This window comes from Pristiophorus japonicus, assembly GCF_044704955.1.
Source record: "Pristiophorus japonicus isolate sPriJap1 chromosome 24 unlocalized genomic scaffold, sPriJap1.hap1 SUPER_24_unloc_2, whole genome shotgun sequence".
NCBI classification, from domain to species: Eukaryota; Metazoa; Chordata; class Chondrichthyes; family Pristiophoridae; genus Pristiophorus; species Pristiophorus japonicus.
In genome coordinates this window covers 387,787-405,631 of record NW_027250649.1, presented here as the reverse complement: position 1 = coordinate 405,631, position 17,845 = coordinate 387,787, and the positions used below count along the sequence as shown (strand labels likewise).

Sequence of the window (17,845 nt, the reverse complement as noted above, 5' to 3'; positions counted from 1 at the left end):
GGGGCGATGAATGTCTGGGATAGAGTGTGACACGATAATCTAATGGTAAACTTTGATTTATATTTTACCGTTACATATTGGGTGATATGGTCAATTGCACCTCGGCTTCTCATGATGGCAGCTGTGTGCAGATGCATCATTGCCTGACGGAATTAAAATATCTGCCTGTTGCCAGTTAGCTTAAAGATTGTTGCACGTTCAATGAGAATGTACCTATAGCAAAAAGCTGCCCGCGACGCACGAGCACTTTCCCCAGGAGCTGGTTGCCAGCTGTACTGGCAGAGCCTGGGATAAACGGGGGCCTGCAAACCAAATTTTAATTTGATTTTACGTTTTTAAGTTTAATTTGTTTTAATTGCCGGTGCTTTTAGTGTCCCCCTTCCCTTTTATAGGGGGCACTGGGGAAAATTGTGATTTTAGTGCCCAAAAAAAAACCAAAAAATGAAAAACACAAAAAAAACAAAAAAAGGGGGGGAAAAAAAGGGCCTTGTAAATGTCTGGAGTGTCACCCAGGTCGGGTGGCACCGTTTAATGTTTTATGTTTTCGCAGGTAAACTCAAAAGATTTAAACGGGGGCCTGCAACCTTGTGGAGTTTGGCTTTTGGAGAATCTCAGGATCAAGTGGGACATTAAAGTGCGATGGGTAAAGTGTCCACTTAATCATAATTAATAAATGAATCCCATTGACATTTAAATTACTAAGGCTATTGTTAGACCAAGGTTTTAAATAAGGTTCTTCAATAATGAAGTGAGGTGGTATAGCTGTGTTGAGCACGCAGTACATGCAATAGTGCTTAAACACATACTTAAAATGTGCACATTGCATCCACATTTGATGCTGGTTGATTGATGACTCAAATGTGTCACCGTTCTGAGCTGAGTATCTTAGGCTTTTAAAATGTCTAATACTCATTACAAACAGCTATTTTCTTTAAATTGCTCTCACTTCTCCACCACACAATTCTGCATTACATAATTATCGAATCGTTAAAATTCAACGCAAAATAGAGAACTAATTTGCATATCTGTTATCAATCAAAATAGTTTTCTTGCTAAACAAGGTGTTTTTCCCCATTGGCCTAACAAGTATTATAAGAACATAAGAATTGGGAGCAGAAGTAGGCCACAAAGCCCCTCGAGCCTGCTCCACCATTCAAAAATATCATGGCTGATCTGATCATGAACTCAGCTCCACTTGCCTGCCCACTCCCCATAACCCCTTATCCCCTTATCGTTTACGAAACTGTCTATTTCTGTATTAAATATATTTAATGGTCCAGCTTCCACAGCTCTCTGAGGCAGCGAATTCCACAGATTCACAGCCGTCTGAGAGAAGAAATTTCTCCTCATCTCAGTTCTAAATGGGCGGCCCCTTATTCTAAGACTATGCCCTCGAGTTCTAGTCTCCCCCACGAGTGGAAACATCCTCTCTGCATCCACCTTGTCAAGCCCCCTAATAATCTTATTCGTTTCGATAAGATCACCTCTCATTCTTCTGAATTGCAATGAGTAGTGGCCCAACCTACTCAACCTTTCCTCATAAGTCAACCCCCTCATCCCCGGGATCAACCTATTGAACCTCCTCTGAACTGCCTCCACAGCAAGTATATCCTTTTATAAATATGGAAACCAAAACTGCACGCAGTATTCCAGGTGTGACCTCACCAATACCCTGTACAGCTGTAACAAGACTTCCCTGCTTTTATACTCCATCCCCTTTGCAATAAAGGCCAATATACGATTGGCCTTCCTGATCACTTGCTGTACCTGCATACTATCCTTTTATGTTTCATGCACAAGTATCCCCAGGTCCCGCTGTACTGCAGCACTTTGCAATCTTTCTCCATTTAAATAATAACTTGCCCCTTGTTTATTTCTCCCAATGTGCATGACCTCCCATCTTTGTATCGTCCGCAAACTTGGCTAAGTTACTCTCAGCGCCTTCTTCAATTCACCAATATAGATTGTAAATAGTTGGGGTGCCAGCACTGATCCCTGCAGCACCCCACTTGTCACTGATTGCCAACCAGAGAATGAACCATTTATCCTGACTCTCTGTTTTCTGCTCATTAGCCAATCCTCTATCCATGCCAATATATTACCCCCAACCCCAAGATTTTTTTATCTTGAGCAGTAACATTTTATTTGGCACCTTGTCAAATGTCTTCTGGAAGTCCAAATACACCACATCCCTTTATCCATCCTGTTCTTTATATCCTCAAAGAATTCCAGAAAATTTGTCAAACATGACTTCCCCTTCATAAATCCATGCTGACTCTGCCTGACCAAATTTTGCTTTTCCAAATATGTTGTTACTGCTTCTTTAATAATGGACTCCAACATTTTCCCAACCACAGATGTTAAGCTAACTGGTGCAGAGCTTCCTTCTTTTTGACTGCCTCCTTTTTTGAATAGGGGCGTTACATTTGCAGTTTTCCAATCTGCTGGGACCTCCCCAGAATCCAGGGAATTTTGGTAAATTACAACCAATGCATCCACTATCCCTGCCGCGACTTCCCTTAAGACCCTAGGATGCAAGCCATCAGGCCCAGGGGATTTATCTGCCTTTAGTCCCATTATCGTACTGAGTACCACCTCCTTAGTGATTGTGATTGTGCTAAGTTCCTTCCCCCCTATCGCCGCTTGACTATCCACTGTTGGAATATTGTTAGTGTCCTCTACCGTAAAGACTGATACAAAATACTTTTTTGGAGTTTCTGCCATCTCCATGTTCCCCATTACTAATTCCCCGGTCTTGTCCTCTAAGCGACCAACATTTACTTTAGCCACTCTTTTTCTTTTTATATACTAATAGAAACTCTTGCCAGCTGTTTTTATATGTTGTTGCTAGTTTACTTTCATAGTGTATCTTCAATTTATTAATCATTTTTAGTCATTATTTGCTGGCTTTTAAAAGCTTCCCAATCTTCTGTCCTCCCATTAGGTCTGCACAAACAGCAATGTGCCGATAATTGCGGTCCTGCCGGGTCCATGCAAAGTGTGCACAGGCTCGGAGAGGCCTCGCAAAAACCGGATGTCGGTGCGCGATGAGCATGCGCCAAAAACCGCTTTTTCGATCTGTCAAAATTTCTCTAGACAGATGGAACGCATCCCGGGAGAACGAAGTCTGCGCGGCAGGGATTAGGCTATTTGCCCAACTCATGCCCAGCGAATCTCCTTCAAACTTTTACGTCTGGTAAAAGCAGGTGCACAGCTTACTTTTATCAGCGTAACACTTTTAAAACATAGATAACCTAATTTAATCATTCATTTTTATGTTAAAAAAATCCCTGTCCATCAATGTAAGTTTATTTTACCGTTAAAAAATAAAAAAAAGAAAACATTTAATTACATTTAATTTCAATTAATGTTAAGTATGCGATTTGTTTTTAAAACATTTTTTTGCTGTGTTTCTTATTTTCGGGGTTATTCTCATTGATGGTAATGGGAACTCGTACAAAGGGAGTTCCCATGTTGATCAATAAAATACCAGATAGTGATTGGTGGTCCAGGCTCACGTCATTGCAACACAGACGTGTGTACGTGAAAGTCATATCGACGTACACAGTGAATGCAGGCCACAGACCGGAATCCTATATTTCTCCTGGAACAGGTAGTTTTGTAGATTTGTTTAGGGTCGGATGTGTTCGTCGGAAGGAAGCCTCGGATCGCAATTTCCCCAATATAGTAAGATCAGGCAGCACCAAACATCTCATACAAGCCAAAGCTGCCCTTTTTGGCGACCTATCAATGGATCCGGGGTCCGGGCGTGTTTGACTGGAATCTGCCCTTGAATGTCCTGATTTTTGTTTGGTGATCAAGCTATTACATACTTGCTTCTCACAGGACAAGCAAGGAAACAACCATCTCCAAAAGTACGGTATCAATTAACAATTTTAGCTACACTTATCTAACTTTGAATAGATTGTGCGTTGATACCAGGCTGATATCATTTGTCCCGTAGTACGCAGGTGATTTACCTCAAGAAAGGATGGGACAGGGCAGGTACAAGCAGGCTGCTTCCATTAGTTGTGGAATCTGTAAATCAATGCCATAGATTAAGCAATTGATAAATGTTGGTCGGAGAACCTTCTTCACAGGGAGAGTTGTGACATAGTGGCATTAACCGAGTCAGAAAATATGTCAATATTCAAGATTAAATTGAGAAGTTCGATAAAGAGATGTAGGTTGAAGTGATGTTGAGACAGAGCTGATAAAGTGTTTGAAAATATTTATTAGGCTGTTGGGTAAACGCCGTCTAGGACTGGTTGGGTCGAATAGTTAATTCCTCTCATCGAACATTTCAAAATTGTGATGATCAATTGAGATGTTTAGCAAATATCTGTGTAAAGGATGTCTAAGGCCACATTGAGGAGTCAGGTTCCTACCCTCTCCATCAGTCGTTTTTGCACCTTGTAGAATGCTTGTTTACCCTTTTTATAACCTGGAGACTCTTGCTATGCTCAGTATTCCAAGTATGGTCTAATCACGCTTCCATGCATTTCAACATAACTTCTCTGTTTCCATTCAATCTCCATAGAAATGAACCCCGGTGTTTGGTTTGCTTTTTTATGGCTTTGTTAATCTGTACCATTTGTGAATCTTATTATTGTTGATAACGGAGCTTTTGACTAGTCACAGCAAACAACCTTTTATCAATTAGTCTAAAACATCAACTTGCATTTATACAAAATCTCTTTGAATCTTGAACGGGATCAAAGCTGTTTCAGCTGGAATCGATAATGTTCAGCCAGGGAAAGCTGTGGGCATCACACGTATGGCACAAAGTGGGAGAAATGTTTGCTGGTACATGTTCATTATCACAAAAACAAACTATTTTCGTCCGAACAGAAAGACGGCCATTCTAAACGGGAACACGGGATGTAATTTAGCTGTAGTAAGGACAGGATACTTTGGTTCCATTCTTTATTTTTTAACCAATATCAGAATCAATGTCCAAGGAGATTTCACCACCTTCTTCAGCTCGTCCCTGAATTTAGTTTGAGCAGCTGCATAGATACACGCGTTTATACATGAACTCAAATATATGAGCATATATCCGGTTTCTGTGGCGATGTATGCAGGAGTTGTATAACCACCACGGTAATGCGCGGTGTAAATCAGTCTGGTAGTTAAAAAACTAACCATAGATGTTAGCCACAACACCATAAAACTGCCCGATACACTGAACAATAAAATAATAGATTTCCTTCGGTTCTCCATCTCGGGATCTCTCTGATTCTCACTGCTGTGACCCCGGAGTCCACTGCGGGCTCTACTGGCCACCAAAATACGTCTGACTGTCAAGCAATTAAACAGTAATATCAGAGAAAACGGGCTCCATGTCGTTAATACACTTTGCATCCATGAGAATCCAACGCCTGCAGACGAAGTAAAGAACTCAATTCTGGGGAGACAACCCCGGTGAATATTGTTAATTATTTGTTCAAATTTATACGCAAAGAAAAATGGGAGGCTCTGGAAATAGACCAGGACAGAGGCTGTTGTTATAACCGCGGCTGCCGTTCTCAGTGTGCAATACTTTGTTTTAAACTTTTGACAACATATAGCTACAAATCGGTCAACTGTGAACAAGACTGTAAACCACACCGACAGATTCACACTGGTAGAATTGGAATAAATAATAAACTTACAAACAGCAGTGTAGGACAGGAAGGAATGTGGAAAGTGATATGTACAAATGTGATACACTATTACATTGAAGATCATGACCAGTAGATCTGCTGTTGCCATGGCCCCCATGTAGACAGAGACAGATTTGGAAAGGCCGCAGTTTCCTCGGAAGAGGATCACTATTGTCAGTAGGTTCGCTGTAAGAGAGAGGGACAGGAGGTCATAAGAATGTAACAACATAAGAAACAGGCATCTGAGTAGGTCATACGTACCTCGAGCCTGCTCCGCCATTTAATACAATCATGGCTGATCCGATCATGGACTCAGCTCCACTTCTCTGCCCGCTCCCCATAACCCCTTATCCCCTTATCGTTTTAGAAACTGTATATTTCTCTTTCAAATTTATTCAATGTCCCCGCTTCTACAGCTCTCTGAGGCAGTGAATTCCACTGATTTACAACCCTCTGAGAGAAGAAATTTCTCCTCATCTGTTTTAAATTGGCGACCCCTTATTCTAAGATCGTGCCCTCTAATTCTTGTCTCCCCCACCTGTGGAAACATCCTCCTTGTCAAGCCCCCCTCATATTCTTTTACGTTTCAATAAGATCAAATAATTCTTCTGCATTCCAATGAGAATGAGTAGAGGCCCAACCTACTTAACCTTTCCTCATAAGTCAACCCCCTCATCTCCGGAATCAATCTAGTGAACCTTCTCTGAACTGCCTCCAAAGCAAATATATCTTTTCGTAAATATGGAAACCAAAAACTGTACGCAGTATTCCAGGTTTGGCTTCACCAATAACTTATATAGTTGTAGTAAGACTTCCTTGCTTTTATACTCCATCCCGTTTGCAATAAAGGCCAATATACCATTGGCCTTCCAGATCACTTGCTGTACCTGCATACTTTCCTTTTGTGTTTCATGCACAAGTACCCCCAGGTCGCACTTTACTGCAGCACTTTGCAATCTTTCTCCATTTAAATAATAACTTGCTCTTTGATTTGTTCTGCCAAAGTGCATGACCTCACACTTTCCAACATTACACTCCATCTGCCAAATTTTTGCCGACTCACTTAGCCTGTATATGTCCTTTTGCAGGTTTGTTGTGTCCTGCTAACACATTGCTTTTCCTCCCATCTTAGTATTGTCAGCAAATTGGCTACGTTACACTCGGTACCTTCATCCAAGTCGTTAATATAGATTGTAAATAGTCAGTAACAGGGAACTCAGGTAAATATTGCAATTATTTTAGGGAGATGTTATGATATCTTCCTATTACATTTTTATAAAGTCGAGTGATGATGACATTTTGTGCAAAGTATTACATCATTCTACACTCAATATCGAGGGTCTGAGAACCCGCAGTCCAGCAAACTTCAGTCAGACATTCACCTCTACATCATTCCGCAAGGGTGACCCCGAGCATCCAGTCGCCTGTCACTTTAATTCTCCACTCCCAATCTGACCTCTCTGTCCGCGGCCTCCTACACTGTTCCAAAGAAGCTCAAGGCAAGCTGGACAAACAGCACCTCATCTTTCGTTCAGGTATTTTGCAATCTTCTGGACTTAACCTCGATTTCAACAATTTCAGTCCATAATCTCTCCCCACAGTTTGCTCCCTTTCCTCGCTTTTTTATTACAAAACCTTTCTCCCTCCTTTATTTTTATTTTGTTTTCTTCTGTTTTCCATCGTAGCTGGCAATTATTCCGCCAGTCACACCCCATCTAGAATCACCTTTAGTTTCCTAACTTGTGCTATTACCATCTCAATTCAGCCCATCATCCCCTTTTCTCTCAAATCCCTTTTGCTTTCCCCCGTATCACAACCTTCCATTTTGTTCTATCCTCTTACCCCCTGCTCCCCTTTTCAGGGCCCCAGAACTTCCATAAGAATCTGTTACTTTTCGAACTATTGCATGTTCTGACGAAGGGTCATCGACCTGAAATATTAACTCCGTTTCTGTCCCCACAGATGATGCCTGACCCGCTGAGTTCCAGCATTCTCTGTTTTATTTCAGTCAGATGTTGCCGGGGCTGTTGCCGAGGGTCACTCGGAATTAATCGTGGAAATTGTAACAGAGAGCGACCCCACCACCGACACCCAGGCACAGATGGATCAATGGCTGGGGTGAGGTCGGAGGCCAACTTTGAATCTGCGCGGCTTTGGATCTGCCGTCCGTCATACATCTCTCTCGATTGTTATTCCAATCGATATCGCCCCTGACTCCAGTTTGAGGCTTGATGCACATTCTAACTTTGCTTTCCAGGCCAAGTTGCAGTACATAGAAATATAGAAACATAGAAATTAGGTGCAGGAATAGGCCATTCGGTCCTTCGAGCCTGCACCACCGTTCAATAAGATCATGGCTGATCATTCACCTCAGTACCCCTTTCCTGCTTCCTCTCCATACCCCTTGATCCCTTTGGCAATACGGATCATATCTAACTCCCTTTTGAATATATCTAACGAACTGGCCTCAATAACTCTCTGCGGTAGGGAATTCCACAGGTTAACCACTCTCTGAGTGAAGAAGTTCTCCTCATCTCGGCCATAAATGGCCTACCCAGTATCCTTAGACTATGACCCCTGGTTCTGGAACACCCCAGAAATGGGAACATTCTTCCTGCCTCTAACCTGTCCTGTCCCGTCAGAATTTTATATGTTTCTATGAGATCCCCTCTCATTCTGCTAAACTCCAGTGGATACAGGCCCAGTCGATCCAGTCTCTCCTCATATGTCAGTCCTGCCATGCCGGGAATCAGTCTGGTGAACCTCTGCTGTACTCCCTCAATATCAAGAACGTCATTTCTCTCATGGATTGTACAGTTACAGATAAAAGCTCCTAAAAGCGGATCCTTGGATGGTTCTGTAACTTGTTCATATTCGAGAGACAATAAAGAAGTGGATTCCCTTACATATATCCAAACATATATTTCAATGCAGTGTGGAGCGCTTAAACTATCCTACCATGAGGCTGATACCGTGTGATGCACGAAGCCAGTTTTATAAGGTACTACCACAGGGAGTAACCGATGGGATTTTACATTGAATTTCATCGGTTTAATTGGCGAATTGGATCCCAGGACTGGCATAGCGTGTCAGCTGTATTAAATATAATTTCCAAACAATTATTAGAAATATATCTCTTCAAATAAAGCGTCCAACTGAGACAACCTTTAAGTTAGCTCAAAACACAATGCTTTTTCTGTTTCTAATCGCCTGGAAGGAGCTGTTCGTTCACAGAGCAGGAGCAGGTGGAACTTTAAAAAAAAAAAATTAAATTTTTTTATCCAATTTCGTTCCAGATCAACTCTAACGCCAAAGATCACTTTGCGCCAATGTGTTTGATCTTAGGCCAAAAGGCCGAGAGGCGAAGTTGCACCGTTCCTGGAAATATTGCAATACCAGGTCGGTGCATGGAGTGGACGGGGCATGCCCCTGATCCAGCTCCCTGTCCAAAAATCAATTCAATATCATGTCCCCATAGGGGATATTAAACGGATAAGCACAGATACTACACTTGATCTTAGCCAAAAGGCCGAGAGCAGGAGCGGGTGGAATTGCAAAGGTTCTCGGCAGCCGATGGAAGGGTAGCAGCTCCCTGAGCGGCAATTATTGCTCCAAATATCTTTCACAGTCCCCTGTTGGGTGGTGCTGGCTGCAGTACAAGGGATTATCAGCTTAATGGAGACAGGGAACATAGCACATATTGAATGTTTATATGGCTACTAAGCTGTAGTGAGCTATATACTGTTAGAGCGGTCTGGGTATCAGCCTCGCCCTCCCTCAGTAAACGGAACAAAGTTGTGCTCATGACATCCACACACCAGCAGCCAGAACAGTGCCTCAGCAGCCGCGCGCACTGCGAGAATTCCCTGCGATAGTCACTGACTTCTCCCAGTGCATCAACGTCTGCAATGCAAAAATTCTCAGAATCTGTTGTACAATCATTAGCAGTAACGTTGTTAAAAGCTGTTAGGCAACAGGGTATATTGACTTACCGGGAACAGCGAATGCTGCGAGGAAAGGATAATAAATGTTCCGAAACAGCAGAATTGTTGGCAGTGTCATTTTTGGAAGAATATCTGAGTGCTGTCCTGCTTCACGATTCTGACTGTAGTTCCTGTGAGATCCGTTAACGCTCGCCCTTTATAGGACAATCGTTGCCCCTGTGAGAAAACAAGTTTATACAATAATTGGCGTTATTTCCAGTCACTTAACAAACAAGACTAGATTTTCCACTGCAATGCAGCTGAATACCTCTGGGGAAATTGTACAACTCCGTAAGTGAAACTCCCCATTAAATCAATGAACCCAGAGGGAACTTACCCTCAAGGGAAGATCTCTACCGGTTTCTGCATTAGGTTCTTGCAGCCTCATATTACTTCAGTGAAAGTTGTACATAATTAACATTGCTCTGTATTGTGATTATGAATGGGCTTTAACATTGCTGCTGTGCGCCTATACTCACATTACTGGAGATCACGCTACTCTAAAATTACTGGTCGTGGTTCTAACATTACTGGTGGTGTCACTACATTAACAATACTGGTTGTGACCCTACACTAACATTACCGGTGGTGACCATACTGTAACATCACTAGTGATGACCATAATGTAACATTACTGGTGGTGACCGTACTGTAACATTACTGGTGGTGACCCTACACTAACATTACCGGTGGTGACCCTACTGTAACATCACTGGTGGTGACCCTACACTAACATTACCGGTGGTGACCCTACACTAACATTACTGGTGGTGGCCATACTGTAACATTACTGGTGGTGATCCTGCACTAACATTACTGGTGGTGACCCTACACTAACATTACTGGTGGTGACCGTACTGTAACATCACTGGTGGTGGCCATACTGTAACACTCCGGTGGTGAAAATACACTAACATTACTGGTGGTGACCCTACACTAACATTACTGGTGGTGACCGTACTGTAACATCACTGGTGGTGGCCATACTGTAACACTCCGGTGGTGACCCTACACTAACATTACTGGTGGTAACCCTACACTAACATTACCGGTGGTGACCCTACTCTAACATCACCGGTGGTGATCCTACACTAACATTACTGGTGGTGACCCTACTCTAACATCACTGGTGGTGACCCTACACTAACATTACTGGTGGTGACCGTACACTAACATTACTGGTGGTGACCCTACTCTAACATCACTGGTGGTGACCCTACACTAACATCACTGGTGGTGTCCATACACTAACATCACTGGTGGTGACCATACTGTAACATTACCGGTGGTGACACTACACGAACATTACTGGTGGTGACCTGACTGTAACATTACCGGTGGTGACCATACTGTAACATTACTGGTGGTGACCCTACACTAACACTACTTGTGGTGACCCTACTCTAACATCACTGGTGGTTACCCTACTGTAACATTACTGGTGGTGACCCTACACTAACACTACTGGTGGTGACCCTACTCTAACATCACTGGTAGTGACCCTACTGTAACATTACTGATAGTGACCCTATACTAACATTACTGGTGGTGACCCGACTCTAACATCACCGGTGGTGACCATACACTAACATTACTGGTGGTGACCCTACTCTAACATCACTGGTGGTGACCCTACACTAACATTACTGGTGGTGACCCGACTCTAACATCACCGGTGGTGACCCTACACTAACATTACTGGTGGTGACCCGACTCTAACATCACCGGTGGTGACCCTACACTAACATTACTGGTGGTGACCCTGCACTAACATTACTGGTGGTGACCCTACACTAACATTACCGATGGTGACCCAGACGAACATTACCGGTGGTGAACCTACACTAACATTACTGGTGGTGACCGGACTGTAACATTACCGGTGGTGACCATACTGTAACATTACTGGTGGTGACCCGACATGAACACTATTGGTGGCGACCCTACTCTAACATTACCGGTGGTGACCCTACTCTAACTTCACCGCCGGTGACCCTACACTAACATTACTGGTGGTGACCGTACACTAACATTACTGGTGGTGACCCTACTGTAACATCACTGGTGGTGACCATACTGTAACATTACTGGTGGTGACCCTACACTATCATTACTGGTGGTGACCCTGCACTAACATTACTGGTGGTGACCCTACACTAACATTACTGGTGGTGACCCTGCACTATCATTACTGGTGGTGACCCTACACTAACATTACTGGTGGTGACACTACACTAACATTACTGGTGGTGACCCGACTGTAACATTGCCGGTGATGACCGTACACTAACATTACTGGTGGTGACCCTCCTCTAACATTACCGGTGGTGACCACACTGTAACATTACTGGTGGTGACCCTACTATAACATCACTGGTGGTGACCCTACACTAACATTACTGCTGGTGACCCTACTCTAACATCACCGGTGGTGACCCTACACTAACATTACTGGTGGTGACCCTACTCTAACATCGCTGATGGTGACCGTACACTAACATTACTGGTGGTGGCCGTACACTAACATTACCGGTGGTGACCCTACACTAACATTACTGGTGGTGACTCTACACTATCATTACCGGTGGTGACCCGACTGTAACATTACTGGTGGTGACCATACACTAACATTACCGGTGGTGACCCTACACTAACATTACTGGTGGTGACCCTACACTAACATTACTGGTGGTGACCCTACTTTAACATCACTGGTGGTGACCCTACACTAACATTACTGGTGGTGACCGTACACTTACATTACTGGTGGTGATCCTACACCATCATTACTGGTGGTGACTATACTGTAACATCACTGGTGGTGACCATACACTAACATCACTGGTGGTGACCATACTGTAACATCGCTCGTGGTGACCGTACACTAACATTACTGGTGGTGACCCTACACTAACATTACTGGTGGTGACCCTACTGTAACATTACTGGTTGTGACCATACTGTAATATTACTGGTGGTCACCATACACTAACATTACTGGTGGTGAACCTACACTAACATTACTGGTGGTGACCATACTGTAACATCACTAGTGCTGATCATACTGTAACTTTACTGGTGGTGACCCAAACTAACATTACCGGTGGTGACCCTGCTGTAACATCACTGGTGGTGAACCTAGACTAACATTACTGTGGTGGCCATACTGTAACATCACTGGTGGTGACCCTACACTAACATCACTGGTGGTGAACCTAGACTAACATTACTGTGGTGGCCATACTGTAACATTACTGGTGGTGACCCTACACTAACATTACTGGTGGTGACCCTACACTAACATTACTGGTGGTGGCCATACTGTAACATTACTGGTGGTGACCCTACACTAACATTACTGGTGGTGACCGTACTGTAACATCACTGGTGGTGACCGTACTGTAACATCATTGGTGGTGACCGTACTGTAACATCACTGGTGGTGACTGTACTGTAACATCATTGGTGGTGACCCGACTCTAACATCTTCGGTGGTGACCCTACACTAACATCACTGGTGGTGACCCTAGTGTAACATTACTGGTGGTGACCCGACTCTAACATCATCGGTGGTGACCTTACACTAACATCACTGGTGGTGACCCTACTCTAACATCACTGGTGGTGACCCTACACTAACATTACTGCTGGTGACCCTACTCTAACATCACTGGTGGTGACCCTACACTAACAGTACCGGTGGTGACCCTACTGTAACATCACTGGTGGTGACCATACTGTAACATTACTGGTGGTGACCCTACACTAACATTACCGGTGGTGACCCTACAGTAACATTACTGGTGGTGACCCTACTCTAACATCACTGGTGGTGACCCTACACTAACATTACTGGTGGTGACCCTACTCTAACATCACTGGTGGTGACCCTACACTAACATTATTGGTGGTGACCCTACTCTAACATCACCGGTGGTGACCCTACACTAACATTATCGGTGGTGACCCTACTGTAACATTGCTGGTGGTGACCCTACACTAACATTACTGGTGGTGACCATATTGTAACATTACTGGGGGTGACCCTACACTAACATTACTGGTGGCGGCCCTAGTATAACTACACTGGTGGCGACCATACAGTGACGTTACTGGTGGTGACCCGACACTAACATTACCGGTGGTGACCCTACACTAACATTACTGGTGGTGACCCTACACTAACATTACCGGTGGTGACCCTACACTAACATTACTGGTGGTGACCCTACACGCACATTAATGGTGGTGACCCTACACTAACATTACTGGTGGTGACCATACTGTAATATTACTGGTGGTGACCCGACTGTAACATCACTGGTGGTGACCCTACACTAACATTATTGGTGGTGACCCTACTCTAACATCACCGGTGGTGACCCTACACTAACATTATCGGTGGTGACCCTACTGTAACATTGCTGGTGGTGACCATACACTAACATTACTGGTGGTGACCATACTGTAACAGTACTGGTGGTGACCCTACACTAACATTACTGGTGGTGACCATATTGTAACATTACTGGGGGTGACCCTACACTAACATTACTGGTGGCGGCCCTAGTATAACTACACTGGTGGCGACCATACAGTGACGTTACTGGTGGTGACCCGACACTAACATTACCGGTGGTGACCCTACACTAACATTACTGGTGGTGACCCTACACTAACATTACCGGTGGTGACCCTACACTAACATTACTGGTGGTGACCCTACACGCACATTAATGGTGGTGACCCTACACTAACATTACTGGTGGTGACCATACTGTAATATTACTGGTGGTGACCCGACTGTAACATTATCGAAGGTGACCATACTGTAACATTACTGGTGGTGACCCTACACTCACACGACTGATGGTGACCCAGCTCTAACATCACTGGTGGTGACCCTGTCTCTGTTTACATTACACTAGACCCTGTCTCTGTTTGTATTACACTAGACCCTGTCTCTGTTTGTATTACACTAGACCCTGTCCCTGTTTATATTACACTCGACCCTGTCTCTGTTTATATTACATTAGACTCTATTTCTGTTTATATTACACTAGACCCTGTCCCTGTTTATATTACACTAGACCCTGTCTCTGTTTATATTACATTAGACCCTGTCTCAGTTTATATTACACTCGACCCTCTCTCTGTTTATATTACACTGAACCCTGTCTCTGTCTATATTACACTGGACCCTCTATCTATTTATATTACACTGGACCCAGCCTTTGTTATTACTGCACTCGACGATGCCAACAAATATTGGAAGTGGTTGGGGAGGAAACAGAAACTGGTCAAATTTCACTGGAGAGTTGCAAGTGTTTGATTCCTTTGCAAACGGAGGACATAATAAATCAGAGAATTACAGATTTATTAATCACAGCAGGTGTAGGTACAGTTTCATTTTTACCATCACCAATAATCCACACCGGAGGTAAATATCAGGAGCTTCTGTGTGATGGTGATGTGATCACTGGACAATAAATCTCAGAGACCGGTGCGGGGCTGCTCATTATCCTCGGTGTAATTTAATCCCCTTTCCCCCTGAATACTGGAAACAGTTTCATTTTTAACTGAGGTAGCTCAGGGTCAGGCACTGAACACACTGCACCCCACAGGGACATCACACACTGCCCCCTCTCTGGGACAGCTCAGGGTCAGACACTGAATGTACTGCACCCCAGAGGGACATCACACACTGCCCCCTCCCTGGGGCAGCTCAGGGTCAGACAATGCACCCCACAGGGACATCACACACTGCCCCCTCCCTGGGGCAACTCAGGGTCAGACACTCAACATACTGCACCCCACAGGGGCATCACACACTGACTAATATCTGATGAGTCTCTGAATTAAGGGGTAATATCACAGGCAGCATTTCTTAAAGGGACACTACAGCCCCGAGAACAAAATCATATATATATCCAAAATATTAAACTCTAGCCCAGTTATAGGGGTTATTAATATAAGCAGAAACAAACCTGAACTCTCAGAATGAACATGGTTCAGTCCTGGATCTGACCAAGAGCAGTATCCAACCCCTGAAGTCTCATGTGAACTTGCTGGTGTCTCAGCAGGTGGGATGACTGAGTGAATCCCTTCCCACACTCAGTGCAGGTGAACGGCCACGCCCCAGTGTGAACTCGCTGGTGTCTCAGCAGGTTGAATAACTGAATGAATCCCTTCCCACACTTGGAGCAGGTGAACGGTCTCTCCCCAGTGTGACTGCACTTGTGTCTCCCCAGTTTGGGAAGATCGACTGAAGCTTTATCCACAGACAGAGCACATGTATGGTGTCTCTCCGCTGTGAATGGTGCTTTTTGGTTCCACGTTCAGAGGTCGATAATATTCTGGTGCTGATGAATCGTGTGACTCCATCAGATCTGCAAGTCCTCTGCTTTTAACACCCTGTAAAATTAATTACAAACAGGAAAAAGGGTGTGCATAAGAGAACCCACAACCCTTCTGGTTCATTAATGTCCTACAAGGAAGGGAACCGACCTCCCCTGACAGTCCCACATCGGAAATTGTTGGTCCTACTGAGCTCAGAAGTACTCGGGGTGAAAGCCAGCAGTTTCTTCTCCATCCCCACTGCAGCTCAAACTGATGCAACAAACAGACCTACACAGAAGGCCCGGGACCGACTATCGCAAGGTAAGACCTCACAGGGTTGGGGGTAATATATTAGCATATATTTAGAGGATTGGCTAACTAACAGAAAACAGAGAGTTGGGAAAAATAAGTCATTTTCAGGTTGGCAAACTGTAGCTAGTGGGATGCCACAGGGATCAGTGCTGGGGCCTCAACTATTTACAATCTATATTAATGACTTGGATGAAGGGACGGAGTGTAATGTGGCCAAATATGCTGATGATACAAAGATGGATGGGAAAGCAAGTTGTGTGGTGGATGAAAAGAAACTGTAAAGCAATATAGATAGGCTTCGTGTGTGAGCAAAAATTTGGCAGATGGAGTATAAGGTGTGAATATGTGAGATTATTCACTTTGGTCGGAAAAATAAAAAAGCAAATTATTATTTAAATAGAGAGAGATTGCAAAATGCTGCAGTACAGAAGGATCTGGGGATTCTTGTACATAAAACAGAAAAAGTTAGTATGCAGATACAGCAAGTAATTCAGAAGGCAAATGGAATGCTGGCCTTTATTGCAAGGTGGGTAGAATATAAAAGCGGAGAAGTCCTGCTCCAACTGTACAGGGTATTGGTGAGGCTGCACCTGCAGTACTACGTACAGTTTTGGAATCCTTATTTAAGGAGGGATATACTTACATTGGAGGCAGTTGAGAGAAGGTTCACTTGGTTGATTGCTGAGATGAAGGAGTTGACTTATGCAGAAAGATTGAGCAGGTTTGGCCTGTACACATTTGAGTTTAGAAGAATGAGAGGTGATCTTATTGAAACGTATAAGATTCTGAGGGTGCTTGACAGGATAGAAAGGGAGACTGGGGCAGAGATAGACCGGGGTGGGGGGGAGACCGGGACGGGGTGGTGGGAGACCAGGAGGGTGGGGAGGTGGGGTGAGAGACCGGGGGTGGGGAGACTGGGAGATGGGGGTCAAGGAGAGACTAGCGGGTGGGGGGACGTGAGGGGGCGAGGGTGTCCGGGGGGAGGGGCGGGACTGTGGGGTGGGGGGAGACCGGGGGTGGGAGGTGGAAGAGACCGGGGGGAGGGGGAAGAGACCGGGGGAGGGGGGTGACGGGCCGGAGTGGACCAGGAGGTGGGGACCAGGAGAGAGAGAGACTGGGGGAAGGGGGGGCTGGGGAGAGACCGGGGGAAGGGGGGGAAGAGAGACCGGGGAAAGGGGGGGCGAGAGATCGGGGGAAGGGGCAATGAGACCGGGAGAAGGGCGGGGAGGGGAGACCGGGGGAAGGGATAAATGGGTCATTTTCCAGGTGGCAAACAGTAACTCGTGGGGTGCTGCATGGATTGGTTCTGGGGCCTTAACTATTTACAATCTATATTAATGATTTGGATGAAGAGACCGAGTGTAATGTAGCCAAATTTGCTGATGATACGAAGATGGGTGGGAAAGCAAATTGTGCGGAAGACACAAAACATCTACATTGGGATATAGACAGGCTAAGTGAGTGGACAAAAATTTTGCAGATGACATACAAAGTGGGAAAATGTGAGGTTATCCACTTTGGCAGAAAAAATGCAAAAGCAAATTATAATTTAAGTGGAAAACAATT

The 17,845-nt window shown here is 44.5% G+C and overlaps 1 pseudogene; it reads right to left on the bottom strand.

Annotated features, from left to right (window-relative positions):
- Positions 1-9,007: 9,007 nt before the first annotated feature.
- Positions 9,008-9,187, bottom strand: LOC139241232 (U2 spliceosomal RNA; annotated as a pseudogene).
- Positions 9,188-17,845: the final 8,658 nt, after the last annotated feature.